This window comes from Chiloscyllium plagiosum, unplaced genomic scaffold (assembly GCF_037043375.1).
Source record: "Chiloscyllium plagiosum isolate Xiang-an unplaced genomic scaffold, Cpla_swu_hap1 HiC_scaffold_13, whole genome shotgun sequence".
Classification (NCBI taxonomy): Eukaryota; Metazoa; Chordata; class Chondrichthyes; order Orectolobiformes; family Hemiscylliidae; genus Chiloscyllium; species Chiloscyllium plagiosum.
Window position 1 is genome coordinate 98,614,465 of NW_028270151.1, and position 16,032 is coordinate 98,630,496.

Genomic DNA, 16,032 nt, shown 5'->3' on the forward strand with positions numbered 1-16,032 from the left:
CAATTCCACATCAGGCTGTCACTGCCCCACCACACACAAAACCAGAAATACAGACCTCAAACAAAGGACAGTTATAAGTGAATAAATGAGCAGTAAAATGTGCCATGTCACAATCAAAGTGAAACAGGGGACAGAGAAAGATACTGGACTTGCCAACACACAGAAAATAGTCAAGTATTTTGCAGGAATCTACATCATAGTCATGAGAATGAATTGATATAATTTTTTTTAGATAACATGGTGATGGAGTAGAACTCCATATTAACGCCAAGAGCAGTAGCCTGTAGTGTTTAGTGAAATGCAACACTGCTTCAGACTCTCTCATTCAGTGTAAAATCTATATTTGGCAGTGGCGGGGGGGGGGCGGGGGGGGGGGGGGTAAGGAGCGTTCGAATACAGAGAGCAGAAGTAGAGGAGTGGGAAGAGCACAGAGGAATGTGCTGGAAGCAGTGGTGGATTAGTGGGGTGTAAGACCATGGATGGATTTGAAAACAAATCTGAGAATTATAAAATCAGTGGAGAGTCATCCTGGGAACCAATGCAGATCAGTGAGTTTTATTTAGTCAGAATAGAAGGGAAGTCCAGGAGGAAATGACAAGCAGTTAGCTTAACATTTGTCACATGAAAGCTTCTCAATTTTTTTTAAATAAAGCTGTTGAGCAAGGCACTTGGACAAAGAAAATTAAGGGTATGACGAAAATTCAAGATACTTTGCGAAAGTGTAGTCAGATTTTACCAGATTATTGAAGTTCTTTGTGGAGCTATCGTGTGCTATGGATAAACTGCCATTGACTGACCCATTCGTGAGGCTGTCAAACTTCACTTGACGGCTCCCACCATCCTCCTCACAATATACATTCCGATCCAGTTGGTGTCATCAACAAGTTTGGAAAAATTACAAGAGGTCCAAATGTCCAAATCATGTATAATCGTTGGGAACAATTTGGTTCAAGCATTGAATCATAGAATCCCTGCAAAGCAGTCACGGCAATGAGGCCCTACTCTCTCCCTATAATGCTGCATTTCGCATGCCCAATCCACTTAGCCTGTACATTCCTGGATATGATGGGCAATTCATCTGAACCGTGAATGTTTGTACTGTGTGCAGAAATAGCAGCATCCGCAGGAATCCCACGCAGACACTGAGAATGTGTACACTTCATGTTGTCAATCGCGTGACGGTGGAATTGAACCCCGGTCTCTAGCACTGTGAGGCAGCAGTGCTGTCACTGATCCTTGTGCTACTCCACCAGTAACAGAACACCAACCTGAGAAAAGTGCGCTTATTCCTACTCTATGCTTTCCAGCTGGTAAACAATCCTTAATGAATGCTGGTACGTTTACAACAACCACATTGTATTTCGCGAAGTTGTGTGGGACCGGATAAAAAGCCTCCTGAACAAGCGAAACAGTGGGGTACCAACGTGAATTCCACTCCACAGGAGACGTTGCAGAGATCACATAACTTGAAAGATGACTCCCAGCGCATCCACATTCTCTCATTGACTTCCTCTTTCTTCAACATTTTGGGATGAAGCCTGTCTGGTCTAATTGACTCAAACTTTAGTCCACTTAACTTTTGAAGTACGACCTCTTTCTTGTTCTTATTTGTTTTGCCCCTTGTTTCATATTGTTGTGACATTTAATCTCCTGATGAAGGGCTTCTGATTGGATGTTGACTGACGGCCTGTGCTTTTCCAGTACCACATTCTTCGAAACTGATTGCAAGCATTTGCGATCCTCACTTTCTCCTTTTCCACAATCCTGACATTTGCAAAGTTTCTCACTGTGCTGATTCCCTTTGCGTCTTGCCAGGCCAGATGATCAGCTGAAGCCTCGCCCACACACACGTGCTCTGTTTCTCCCGACTTTCAACGAAGTTTGTACCTTTCCTGTTCAGAACACCATACTATTCAGGTTCGGATAAATGATGTGGCTCCGTCAGACTCTGCTGTGATCTTTGATCCAAATTTGCTGATTGCAGATCAATCCTTCTAATACCGTGTAAAATTGATTTGAAGCATATAATTGAGAGAGAACCCATTCAAACATGCTCGGTCAAGTGCCTAAAAAACTCTTTATGTGGCTTAGTGTCAAGTGTTGCCTTTTCACATTCCTGTGAATCATTTTGGACATTTTGACAGATGGAAGACGGGGTAGAATTATAATCTTATGTTGTTGATTTGGATATCCATTGCAATTCCTTCATCATTTCCAGGTGTTTAACCCGTAACTCCTCACCTGCCAGTAATCTGGGACCACGTGCACTACGTGGACTGCAGCAGTTCAAGAAGATAATCCATCGACGTCTACACAGGCAATTGGAGATTGACAATATCAGCCAGTCTTGCTCATGAAAGGGCTGGAGAGTGGGGTGAACTAATCTGCTCAGGAAACCGGCATGAACACGATGTGCTGTACTGTAAAGTTGGCAGGCGTTATCCCAAGTCCAAATGGCACTCCGTCAGCTCCTAGTAACACCGGATCCATTGCTCTCGCCACCTGAACATGCTTAAGAGAGGATAAAAAAAACATGACTGACAAGAGAAGTCAGGGAGAGCACAGAAACAGAAGAAAAACACACCATCTGGTATAGATTAGTGAAACCTAGAGCATTTGGAAGGGTTCAATAACGAGCAGAGAACAACCGAAATGGCAAGATGAGTTATTAAGATTTACTACGTAAGTGTGTGAACTTGAAATATAAAGAATGGTGGAAGAGTTTGTTCACATATTTAAAAGGTTACAGAGAGAATAGTAAGGTAAAACAATGACTGCAGATGCTGGAAACCAGATTCTTGAGTAGAGTGGTGATGGAAAAGCGCAGCAGTTCAGGCTGCATTCGAGTAGCAGGAAATTCCGACGTTTCGGGCAAAAGCCCTTCATCAGGAGTACAGGCAGAGAGCCTGAAGGGTGGAGGGATAAATGTGAGGAGGGTGAGGGTGGGGAGAAAGTAGAATAGAATACAATAGGTGAGTGTGGTTGGGTATGAAGGTGACAGGTCAGTGAGGAGAGTGGGGGAAGGTAGCTTCAGGGCAGAGGAAATGACCTGGGAGTTGCAGTGGAAGAGATTCTTGTACAGAGAGGTGCAAAATTTCTTCAAGGCACGCATCCTTGCAAGAGGATTCGCAGTAGGGTTAAAGTCAACTCGGTAAAAACAATTACTGCAGATGCTGGAAACCAGATTCTGGAGTAGAGTGGTGCTGGAAAAGCACAGCAGTTCAGGCATCTTCCGAGGAGCAGGAAAATCCGACGTTTCGGGCAAAAGCCCGTCATCAGCAATTCAGGCAGAGCGCCTGAATGGTGGAGAGACAACAGAGAGAAGAGTGCAAATTGGTGCACTGGAGAAGACGTAATGGGGAACAACGAAATGGTGCAGTTTAACAAGTACTTTGCATCAGTTTTCACAGTGGAAGACAACAATAAAATTTGTGAATTAATAGACACGTAGGGAAGAAGTGAATGAAATGCCAACAATAACCAGAAGATGCCAGGGAAGCTGCAAGGTCTGAAGGGATTAAGTCACTGAGACCAGATGGACTGCATTCCTGATTTCTAAAGGAGATTGCTGAGGAGATTGTGGAGGCATTGGTCGTGATCATTCAGGAGTCATCGGCGTCAGGGTGGGTCCAAGATGAGTGGAAATTTTTAAATGCAACACCCCTGCTGAAAGAAAGGGGAGAGGCAGACAAGGCCTACTTTCGGCCATGCTAACGACAGTGTTGCACAGTATTTGGAAATGGATGGTAAAATACAGCAAAGTCTGCATGTCTTCATCAAGTCGACGTCATGTCTGACAGCTATGCTAGATCTCATTGAGGAAGTATCAAGTAAGTTAGGAAAAGCAGACGGTGGACGTGATCTAATTCAATACTCATAAGTCATGTGATAAAGTGCCATACAGTAGACTGCTAAATAAGGTAAAAGCATGCTGTTAGTGACAAGGAGGGGATTGGCTGACTGACTGAGTGAGAACAGAGGGGTCTTTTACAGGATGGCAGCTACTGATTTTTTAAGACTTGCACAGCCATTGGTGTTGAGAGCATAACTATTCACGTTACACGTAGTTGAAGAGACAGGTCGTGCCAAGAAAGCTGGGAAACTTCATAAGATGCTAGTCAGGCGCAGAGAGTGGGCAAATAAGTGGCAAATGCAATACAAAATGGGATGTGTCAGGGTCTGCGGTATGAGAAGAAGAAGGCAGGCTTCGACTAATTTCTGTTCACGGAAAGCCTTCAGAAATCCGAAGCACGAAGTGACTTGGGAGCCCTAGATCAGGCAGGTTCAGTTGGAATTAAGGAAGGAAAATTCAATTTTATAATTCATATCAAGGGGCCTCGTATACAAGAGCAGAGTTGTCCAGTTGAGCATTTACATAGTCGTGGTCAGACTGCATTTGGAATATTGCAGGAAGTTAGGCCCAATATCTAAGGGTATTTCAGAGTCCTACAGCAGTTTAACAGACCATTCACTCCATATATACCATGCAGAACTCATTGCCAAATTAAAATAGACCCGCCTGCCTGCCGTTGGCCCAAAAACGTCCAATACATTCCTAATCAGTTACTTATCCAAATGACTTTTAAATAATTTAACTGTAGTTGCATCCATCACTTCCTCTAGCGGTTTATTGCACACAGTGACCAACGGGTGTAAAACAAAAGCTGCCAATCATGTCCTTTATAAATCTTCCTTCTCGTACTTTAAACATATGCCCCTGGATTCGAACTCCCTCACCTTTGATAGTAATCTTATTTATGCTCCTCGTGATCTTACAAATCTCTATAAGGCCAAACGTCGAAGTCCTCTGCTCCAGTGAAAAAGAAACCGCAGCATATTTTTATAACAGAAGACTTCCATTCATGACATCATCCTGGTAAATACTTTCTGAACCCTCTCCAATATAATAAAATCCTTCTCATAACGAGGAAACGAGAACTGCACACAATACTCCAGAAGATATGATGACATTGGAGAGGGTCCGAAGAAGGTTTAAAAGAATGATCCTGGGGGGAAGAAATGCTTGTCATAAAATGCTGCAAACTCGGACGCTGTACTTGATGCAATTTAGAAGTTTGAGGAAAATCTGATTGAAACTTAAACAATACAAAGAGGGGCAATTAAAGTGGCTGTGGAGAAGATTTCCAACTCGCACGAGAGACCAGGAGCCGACTGCACATTATATAGAGAAAGGATGACCATTTTGAAGTGAGATGCGGAGGAATTTCTTCAGCAAGAAGCTAGTCATTCTTTAGAACCCTTTGCCGGAGAGGGCTTAGTGGTCAAGTCATTGCAATTTTTCAAGACAGACATAGATAGGTCCCTGATTGATGAAAGGATCAACAGTTACAGGAGATGGCAGAAAGCCAAAGAATGAGGTTGAGAAACATATCTACCATGACCAAATATTGGAGAGGTCTCGATGGGTTGAATGGTCTAATTCTGCTCCTTTATCTTGTGGCCTTCTCGCTATTCCGTGTGACTTTAATCTGCCCATAGACTGAGCAAGTCAGATCAGTAACAATACTATGGAGGAGACTTACGTGGTGTATGTATGAGATGGTTTTCTGAGTCGCTACATTAAGGACACAAATGGAGGACACCTTTGTAATCATTAAAAACGCGGAAATAGGAAAAACACACCGGACCATCAACTCCACGCTAACAGGAATCCGATTCACGAGAGAGGAAGAGAAGAACAACCAACTCCCATTCCTAGACGTGATGGTACAGAGAACACCGAACGGAGAATTCACTACAAGGGTATACAGGAAAGCCACACACACAGACTAAGTCCTCAACTACGAATGCAACCACCCCAATACACACAAACGAAGTTGCATCAAGACACTATTCAAATGGGCCACAACACACTGCAGCACACTAGAACTGCAAAAAGAGGAAGAGGAACACCTATACAAGGTATTCGCCAAAAACGCAATTTCATCAACAGATGCCTAAGGGAAAAACAACTGAACGAGGACATGCCGCAACCCAAAGGACTAGCCACACTACCATACATCAAGAACATCTCTGAACTGACAGCCAGACTACTGCGACCACTAGGACTTATAACAGCACACAAACCAACAGCCACACTCAGACAACAACTCACCAGAATGAAGGACACGATACCCAGCATGAGCAAAACTAATGTAGTGTACAAAGTCCCATGCAAGGACTGCACAAAACACTATATAGGACAAACAGGAAGACAGCTAACGATCCGCATCCATGAACACCAACTAGCCACGAAACGACATGACCAGCTATCCCCAGTAGCCACACACGCAGACGACAAGCAACATGAATTCGACTGGGACAACACTACCATTATAGGGCAAGCCAAACAAAGAACAGCCAGGGAATTCCTAGAAGAATGGCACTCATCCACAAACTCCATCAACAAACACATCGACGTGGACCCAATATACCGGCCACTACAGCGGACAGCTGAAACTGACAACCGGAAGCGGCAGGGACAGGCCACTCTAAATGCCGGAGGAAAAACCACAGAAGCGCTTCACAGGAGGCACCCAAGCACTGAGAATGTCACCTAGACAGGGGACGAAACGTTTGCAACATAAACTTCCAGCTCGGCGAACAGAACCACAGCAACGAGCACCCGAGCTAATCGCTTTGGATTAGCATCATCAAGACTTCTTCTTACCTCATTAAAAAATAGCCAGAAAGTTCACCACAATTTTCTATGAACAATTCTATTTTAACTTTCCTGAATGAAATACATATTTCTTCACGTGGCACCTCATTTTGTCTGGTATGACTGTTTGCAACATTTTTCATACAGCTTTAAACGGTTATTCTGTCAGTACTGAATTAATTGACAAAACGTTTCTCATGGCAAAGCGTGCATACATTTTAAAGATGAGGAAATGTGTCTGAATGAGTTGTGACTTGGACATTAGTTATCGTGAATACAAAGTAAAGACAATTAGGTTGTGATGGTGTTGAGCTCTACCACACTTTCAGAAGCTGCCTGACAAGCTGAATACTTCCAGCATTTTCTGTTTTTTTAAAATATATATCAGATTGCCAGTATTTGGCTTCTGCACTTGTTTTTGGGACAAAAGGGATGAAAAGTGGGTCGGAAGCAGGAGCAGTCACGTCCTTCAGTCATGCAACTCCCAGCACTTCCTCTGGTTTTGTAATTTTGTGACAACACTAACTGGCTTGAATATTGGATTTTAATGATAATCTAAGTGTTTACATGTTACTCTTTCTGCTCAAATATGAAATTAAAAAATTTCATCAATTTATATCAATTTCACAATTTATGTGTGCATGTCCAGGTCATAATTCTACTTTTGAGGGGAAGGCAGCATTTCATATTGGTAACAATAAATGATAACGATTCGCAGGCCATGGCTGTGAGAGCACGGAATCCAAATGACTGGATTCAAGGGACAGTCACTGTGTCCATCAACATGGACACTGTCTGATTCGGCATTTCCGTCTCCCATCCTTCTGCTCATGATGCCTTCAGTTCTGTCTTGGTTTTGTTTCGACTGGTTTCTAATGCACGGGCTATCCAATCATCTATTATGTTGCTTTTTCTAAAGAGTGAGAATCCTTCTCTCAGAGCACACCGCCTCCGTAGCTCAATGCTTAGATAGGGGAGGAATACGGACAGGGGAATGGCTGAATGCTTCCTTTCTTTGCTGCAACCAAACTCTGGTGTTAAAATTTGAAATGGGACAAAATAAGCCAATTGAGTGCAATCCTATTTTCTGGCTGATCTCTCCAAAGGCCACAGTCACTTCGCCAGAACGTGTCTGTGTATTTGCCTCTGTAAGTGAAATGGGGTTAAGATCACCGAGGGGGTGTGAACACAGGTTATCCATCTTAAACTTCAGTCGCGTACATTGTAAAACGTGCCTGGATGATAGCATTGCGACGAGTGCTTGAAACATTTGAGAACACAAGGGGAGAGGCCAAGAGCTGAAAACTTGGATGATGGGCCTCTTTCCATTCTGTGAACAGTCGATGAGTTGCTCAAACTTATGTACTGATAAATTAAACGCCGTATGCTTTGGCATTTAGAAGCAGTTCAACAGCTTGCGAGGCAGCAGTGGTGATGTATTGGTTAAGAGTCGGTGTTTTCTTCACTGCGGTCAGGGTTGGGTGCCTGGTCAGGGAATCAGGTTATATTGTTGCTGACAGTGACAACAACGACAGTGGAGCAGCTCTGATGGGAATGCTTCAATATCTCAGATCAGTTCATGCCTCTAGAACATCAGAGATCATGTCCCTGCTCCTTCAAGAAGGGGAAGGTACCTTGACAGTCTCTGCTCATTCGGTCAGTTCATCCTTCACTCCCTTAAAGATTCACAGAGTTGAAACGGGGCTCTTTTAAATTGTTTCCTTAAAACTCCCACGGGTTGCAGGTATTGGATTGGTTTGAAATTGATAATGTGTACAAGAGCACCGTGCAAGACGCTCCTATCTTCCCCTCCTCTGACAGCGGTCTGAGATTGACTCTGATATTCTCGGTTTCATTCATCGATCGGAGACATTAATCGGTATATTAAGGAGTGCCACAAATAATTCAAACAGAGTGAAATTCTTTCAAATGTTCTGGCTACAAAGTACTGAGAAACAGCTCATTTTTGAGAGATATTTAGGAAAACCGAGTTTAAGAAGATAAACAACTTGCTTTGCAAGATGCATCCAATGAAGACGTCAATTCTTTTGAACGATTCGGTGGAATTTTAGTTCTTTCTATTACCACAGACACATCTTGCGAGAGTGACAAATACCTCAGAAAATTAGGAATTTAACCATTTGGCTACTTCTTCCTTCACTTCAGACTTGAAAACCAGTGCCTGATTACGTAAGCAAAGAGGTAAACAGGCACCAGGCTGTCATTCGAGAACAGGCCCAGCCATTAAGAATTGATACACGTTGAATGTATACCTCCTGAGGCAGCCTGGTTTCCTGTAATCTCCCATCCTCCTGCTTGTTTACTTTGGATTCCTCTCGTTGTGTTGTCGTTACATCGGAAGAGAAGCATTAAGCCGCTTTCTGTACGTCTCCTCCCCAACTGTTTCCCCGTTACTCTACGGCTTCTATTCTCTCATGTTGCTCTTCCTGCCAAACTGGAGCATTCTTCGCGTCAGCTGCTTGTTATCCACATGTTCCTCGAAGGAGAAACACCGAAGTGGAATTCCAAACTCAAACAGATTAGCCCTGCAGAAAACTACTTCACGCTTTTTCATCAGAAATAATTACCACCTTATGATTATCTTATATGTCTCTATTAAGTCACCTCTCAACCTTCTTCTCGCCCACGTAAACAGCGTCAAGTCCCTCAGCCTTTCCTCGTAAGATCTTCCCTTCATACCAGGCAACATCCGAGGAAATCGGCACGCTTTCCAAAGTTTCCACATCCTTCTTATAATGTGGTGAACAGAACTGTACACGATACTCCAAGTGCGGCCGCACCAGAGTTTTTTACAGCTGTCGCATAACCTCATGGTTCCGAAACTCGATCCCTCTATTAATGAAAGCTAAAACACTGTATGCCTTTTTAACAACCTTGTCAACCTGGGTAGCAAATTTCAAGGATCTCTGTTCCGAGATCTCTCTGCACATCTCCACTTCCAAGATACTTACCATTAGCACAATACTTTGCATTCCGGTTACTCCGACCACCAAGAATCACCTCACACTTGTCCGCATTAAACTCCATTTGCCACCTCTCAGCACAGCTCTGTAGCTTATCTATGTCTCTCTGTAAACTATAACATCCGTCGTCACTATCCACAACTCCACCGACCTTAGTGTCGTCTGCAAATTTACTAATGCACCCTTCTACGCCCTCATCCAGGTCGTTTATTAAAATGAAGAGCAGCAGTGGACCCAACACCGACTCTTGCGGTACACCACTGGGAAGTGGTGTCCAGGATGAACATTTCCCATCAACAACCGCCTTCTGTCTTCTTTCAGCAAGCCAATTACTGATCCAAACTGCTATATGTCCCGTAATCCCATTCCTCCGCATTTTGTACAACAGCCTACTCTGGGGAACCTTATCGAACGCCTTACTGAGAACCAGATACACTAAATCAACCGGTTTACTCTCATCTACCTGTTTGGTCACCTTCTCAAAGAACTCAATCAAGGTTGTGAGGCACGACCTACACTTCACAAAACTGTGCTGACTATCCCTAATCAAGTTATTCTTTTCCAGATGTTTATAACTCCTGTCTCTTACACCTTTTCCAACACTTTACGAACAACTGAAGTCAGGATAACTGGTCTGTAATTACCAGTTTGTCTCTACTCCCCTTCTGAACAGGTGAACCACATTTGCTGTCCTCCAGTTTCTGGCACTCTTCCTGTGGACAATGACGATTTAAAGATCAATGTCAAAGGCTCCGCAATCTCCTCTCTGGCTCCCCAGAGGATCCTAGGATAAATCCCGTCCGGCCCAGGGGTCTTATCTACTTTCACACTCTGCAGGATTTCTAATAGCTCTTCCTTGTGAACCTCAATCCCACTTAGTCTAGTAGCCTGTATCTCAATATTCTCCTCGACAACATGGTCGTTTTCTAGGAGAATACTGTCGAAAGATATTCATTTAGTGCTCTCCCTATGCCCTCTTCTCCACACACAACTTCCCACTACTATCATTGATTGGCGCTAATCTTACTCTTGTCATTCTTTTATTCTTTAAATACCTGTAGAAAGCCTTAGGGTTTAGTCTGACCCTATCCACCAACAACGTCTCATGTCTCCTCCTGGTTCTACTGAGCTCACTCTTTAGGTCTTTCCTGGCTGTCTTGTAATCCTCAAGCGACCTAACTGAGCCTTCACATCTCATCTGAACATAAGCCTTTTTCTTCCTCGTGACCAGAGATTCAACTTCCTTCATATACTACAGCTCCCGCGCTCTACAGCTTCCTCCATGCCTGGCAGGTGCATACTTATGTTTGACACTCAGGAGCTTTTCCTTGATTAAGCTCCACATTTCTAATGTGCCCAAAACCTGCAGTTTCCTTCCCCATATGATGCTTCCTAAATCGTGCTTAATCGCAACGTAATTGCCTTTCCCAAGCTGTAGATATTGTCCAGTGGTATGCAGCTGTCCGTTTCTATCACTAAAGTAAACATAACAGAATTGTGATCGCGATCACCAAAGTACTCACCTATTTCCAAGTCGAACTCCTGGCCGGGCTCATTATACAGTACCAAATCTAATGTGGTTTCACCCCGTGTTGGCCTGTCTACATACTGTGTCAGGATGCCTTCCTGCACACATTGGACAAAAACGGATCCATCTATAGTACTCGTACTATAGTGTTTCCAGTCAATATTTGGAAAGTTGAAGTCCCCCATGACAACTACCTTGTCTGTCTCATTGCTATCGAGAATCATCTTTGCTATCCTTTCCCCAATATCTCTGGAAATATTCGGAGGCCTATAGAAAACTCCCAACAGCGTGACCTCTCCTTTCCTGTTTATAACCTCAGCGCATACTACCCCAGTTGATGAGTCCCCAAACATCCTTTCTGCAACTGCAATGCTGTCCCTTGACCAAGAATGCCTCTTTTACCATCTTCTCTGTTTAGATTAGATTAGATTACTTACAGTGTGGAAACAGGCCCTTTGGTCCAACAAGTCCACACCGACCCTCCGAAGAGCAACCCACCCAGACCCATTCCCCTACACCTAACACTAGGGGCAATTTAGCATGGCCAATTCACCTAACCTGCACATATTTTGGACTGTGGGAGGAAACCGGAGCACCCGGAGGAAACCCACGGAGGCACGGGGAGAATGTGCAAACTTCACACAGACAGTCGCCCAAGGTGGGAATTGAACCTGGGTCGTCTGGCGCTGTGAGGCAGCAGTGCTAACCACTGTGCCACCGTGGCGCCCTCTGTTCTTACTGAAACATCTAAATCCTGGGACCTGCAACAATCATTTCTGTGCCTGCTCTATCCATGTCTCCGAAATGGCCACAACATCGACGTCCCAGATACCAACCTATACTGCAAGTTCATCCACCTTATTCTGGATGCCCCTGGCGTTGAAGTAGACACACTTCAAACCAACATCTTGCTTGCCGGTGCCATCTTGCATCCCTGATACTTGATTTCGGATCTCCATACTCTCAACCTTTTCTATACTCGAACTACAATTTTGGTTCCAATCCCCCTGCTGGATTAGTTTAAACCCACCCCCAATAGCCTTAGCGAATATCCTCCTCCAGGATATTGGTACCCTTCTGGTTCAGACGAAGACCATCCTGCTTGTGCAGGTCCCACCTACCCCAGAAAGAGCCCCAATTATCCAAGAATCCAAAACCCTCCCGCCTGCACCATCCTTGTAGCCACGTGTTGAACTCCAATCTCTCCCTATTCCTCGCCTTACTAGCACGTGGCACGGACAAACAAACAGAGAAAACAACTCTGTTCGTCCTAGCTCTAAGCTTCCATCCTAGCGCCCTGAATTTCTGCCTTAAATCCCCATCTCTCTTCCTACCTATATCGGTGGTGCTCGATGGACCATGACCTGGGACTGCTCCTGTTCCCACTTAAGGATCCCAAAAACACGATCAGAGACATTACGATCCCTGGCACCTGGGAGGCAACACACCAACGGTGAGTCTCTTTCGTCCCCACAGAACCTTCGATCTGTCCCCTAACTATGGAGCCCCCAATGACGACTGCTCTGCTCCTCTCCCCCCTTCCCTTCTAACCAGCAAGGACAGACACTGTGCCATAGCCCTGTGTCCCACTGCTTTCCCCTGGTAAGTCGTCCCCCACAATAGTATTCAAAACGGTACACTTATTGTTGAGGGGAATGGCCACAGGGGATCCCTGCAGTGCCTGCCGGTTCCACTTCCGTCCCCTGACTGTAACCATTTTGCCTTTTACTTGTACCTGAGGAGTGACTACCTCCCTGTTACTCCCCTCAATAACCCTCTCTGCCTCCCGAATGATCCAAAGTTCATACAGCTCTAGCTCCAGTTCCCTAACGCGGTTTTCGTGGAGCTGGAGTTGGGTGCACTTCCTGCAGATGAAGTCAGCAGGGACAGTAGTCATGACGCTTACCTCCCACATTCGGCAGGAGGAACATTCAAATGCCCTCACCTCCATTCCCACGATTCTAAATTCCCAAAGAGACTGTTGAAAAAACAAAGAATAAAAAAAACTCGTTATCTTACCAATCTTACATTACCCACACCTCAACCCACCTATCATACTCTCAGATACCTTGCCTTCTCCTATTTGTCTCTGTACCGCCTCGGTTCACAAACCTCATTCCAAATTAAGAGCTCTTGTCTGAAACGTCGATTCTCCTGCTTCTCGGGTGCGACCTGCCCTGCTGTGCCTTTCCAAGTCCACAATCTCTACTCAGTGGTGAGGCAGTGGATTTGTCTTGGGGACTGAAGATAGAGGCCTCACTTTTGCACGATTCAATTGTAGGAAATGCCTGCACCAACAGGACATGATATCAGAGAAGTCCGGACAGTGTTTGACCTCGAGCGAACAGGTATTTGATGGTGATCACATCCACCTGTTGACCTGCTCCTTCTCAGAAGTGGAGGCTGTGTGTCTGAAAGATTCTTGCAAATTTCCTGTCAAATTGTTGGTTCCTAAATCCCTTAACTGCAATCCTAGCTTCAGGCACAATCCTCAGTCTGTGAGAGACTCATTCTCATTCTCTTGATTTTATAAAAAAATTATAACATCAATTTTACAGCATATTAGAAGGGAGAGTTTTAATAAACAATCACCCCACCATGAAAGATGAAGTCGCTCATTTTATCCGAAATAGAACTTGATCAGAGTTTGAACATGGAAGGAAAAGGCTCCGGTTGCGGTGGGAGAGAATCGTTCACTTGTTGTGTGTGTGGACAAGGCTTCTGCACCCACCAGAGCTCACAAACTACAAATGTAGTCATATTTACGTGAGACTGGAGACAAGTGATGATTCATTTCTCCATCTGAGCTGAAACCCCATGAAAGCAATGACATCAGGAACAAGCTCAATGTGTGGGAAGGGATACACTCCTTCTCTGACCCACTGCGACACCTGCTCGATCACAATGACGAGAAATCATTTCAAAGTTTGGATTGCGGAAAATGCGATAACATGTCCTGTGATTGGATTATCCAACACTATGCTCATAGCCATGAGAAACCTTTCATCTGTCCAGACTTTCGAAAATATTATCATCCCTCTGTGTAGTTGATGCATGGGAAATGTGCTCACGCGAATGAAAGTCCTTTAGAACTTCTGGGGGCCTGGCGTCCGACCCATGTGCTCACCCAGAGGACAGACATCTTCAATTCCACAACTGTGGGACGTGCTGCAAATGTCCGATCGACGTGAAGTCCCATCAACATTACTAACTGGTCTTTTCAACGCCCAGACCGTGACTAGTGTTGCAAATGTTCCTGGGGACTGACATGGCATCAACGTATTCACAAAGAAGAGACCCTTCAAATGCTGAGATTGTGGTAATCACTATACAAGTTCCTTCGGATCGTTTAATCATGAACGTCTTCACATTGTGGAGACACTATCAAATATCCGGTGTGTGGTATGTGCTCTCCAGTCTCTGCAGGACTGCTGTTCCATCAACATTTTCACAAGTTGAGAGACACTTCAATTGTTTTCACTGTGGGACTCGGTTCGGGCGATCATCTCTACTCTCAGTAAACCAGCGAGTTTGCAGTGGGCAGAACGTATTTTCATGCTTCATTTGAGATTAGCTCACTCATCGACCCTGCTGAGACCGCAGAGAGATCCACTGGGGGAAGGAATTCACTCACTCATCGAGCCTGCTGAGAGAGCTCAGAGCGCAGAGTTCAACTGCAATTGGACTTTGGTGTTCGTGACATTTAGGACTGAAAGCAAAGTTTTAAAATTTTAGATAAATGTCAAACAAATCAATTTTGTATTCAATAGCGTACGAGAGATCAATATAAGGATGGGGTTCCGTAGTACTTGAAGCATCAACACAGGTTCTTCAGGACAAATGTAATAGAATTCTATGAGGAGGTAATGAGCAAGTGAGAAACAGTATATTCTGTGAATGTGATCAGCTTGAATTCGCAGCTGGCATTTGTCAAGGTGCAGTATAGGAAGCTGCGAAAAAAGGGTCTATGGTGTCAGGGGAAAAGTACTGGCATGGCTTGAGTTTTGGCTGACTGGCTGAAAACAGTTGGGTGAAAGGGTCTTTTCCAGGATGGCAGCGCGTGACGTGTGGGGTTCAGCAAGAGTCAGTTTTGGCACCACAACTATTCCCGTTATGCGTCAAAGGACCTGAGAGTTTTGTTGATATTTTGCAGAATACGCAACAACAGGTGGAAAGACAGATAGTTTTGAGGAAGTGGGCAGGCTGCAGAATGACATGGACTTGATGAATGCATGGATAAAGAATTGTTGCAGTTAGAACACTGTGTGGAAAAGAGAGGTCATAAAGTAATGGCATGATTAGAGGCATAGACCATTTTGTGATGGGGAAAGGCTTCAGAGATCCCTCGGTTAAAGGCACTTGAGAGACCTAGTTGAGGTTTCTCTTATGTTTAACATGCAGGTTCTGTTGGCCGTTAGGAGGGTAAATGCAATGTTGGCATTCATTCAAGCGAGTTAAGAACCAACTGCAGAGGTTTGCAACTGACGCGAGAAGAGGCTCTCGCCAGACGCATTTGGATTATCTGGAATAGCTTTTGCCCTCATGTCTAAGGGGAGATATATTATGAGTGGTGGATAGGAGGTTTACAATGGCTGACACAGTGGTAGCACTGCTGTCTTCCAGCCTCAGCAACGGGGGTTCAATTTCTTCATCGGGCGACTGTCTGCAGTTTGCACGTTCTTTCCGTGTCTACGTGAGTTTTCTCCACAGAAGGAAAATACGTTGTTGACGTCATTTGGCCATGGGAAATGCAGAGTTACAGGAATCGGGTAGAGGTGTGAGCTTATGTGCAATGATCTTCGAATGTTTCATGGGTTCTTCTTGGGCTGATTTGCCTTTTTGCACATTGTCAGGATTCT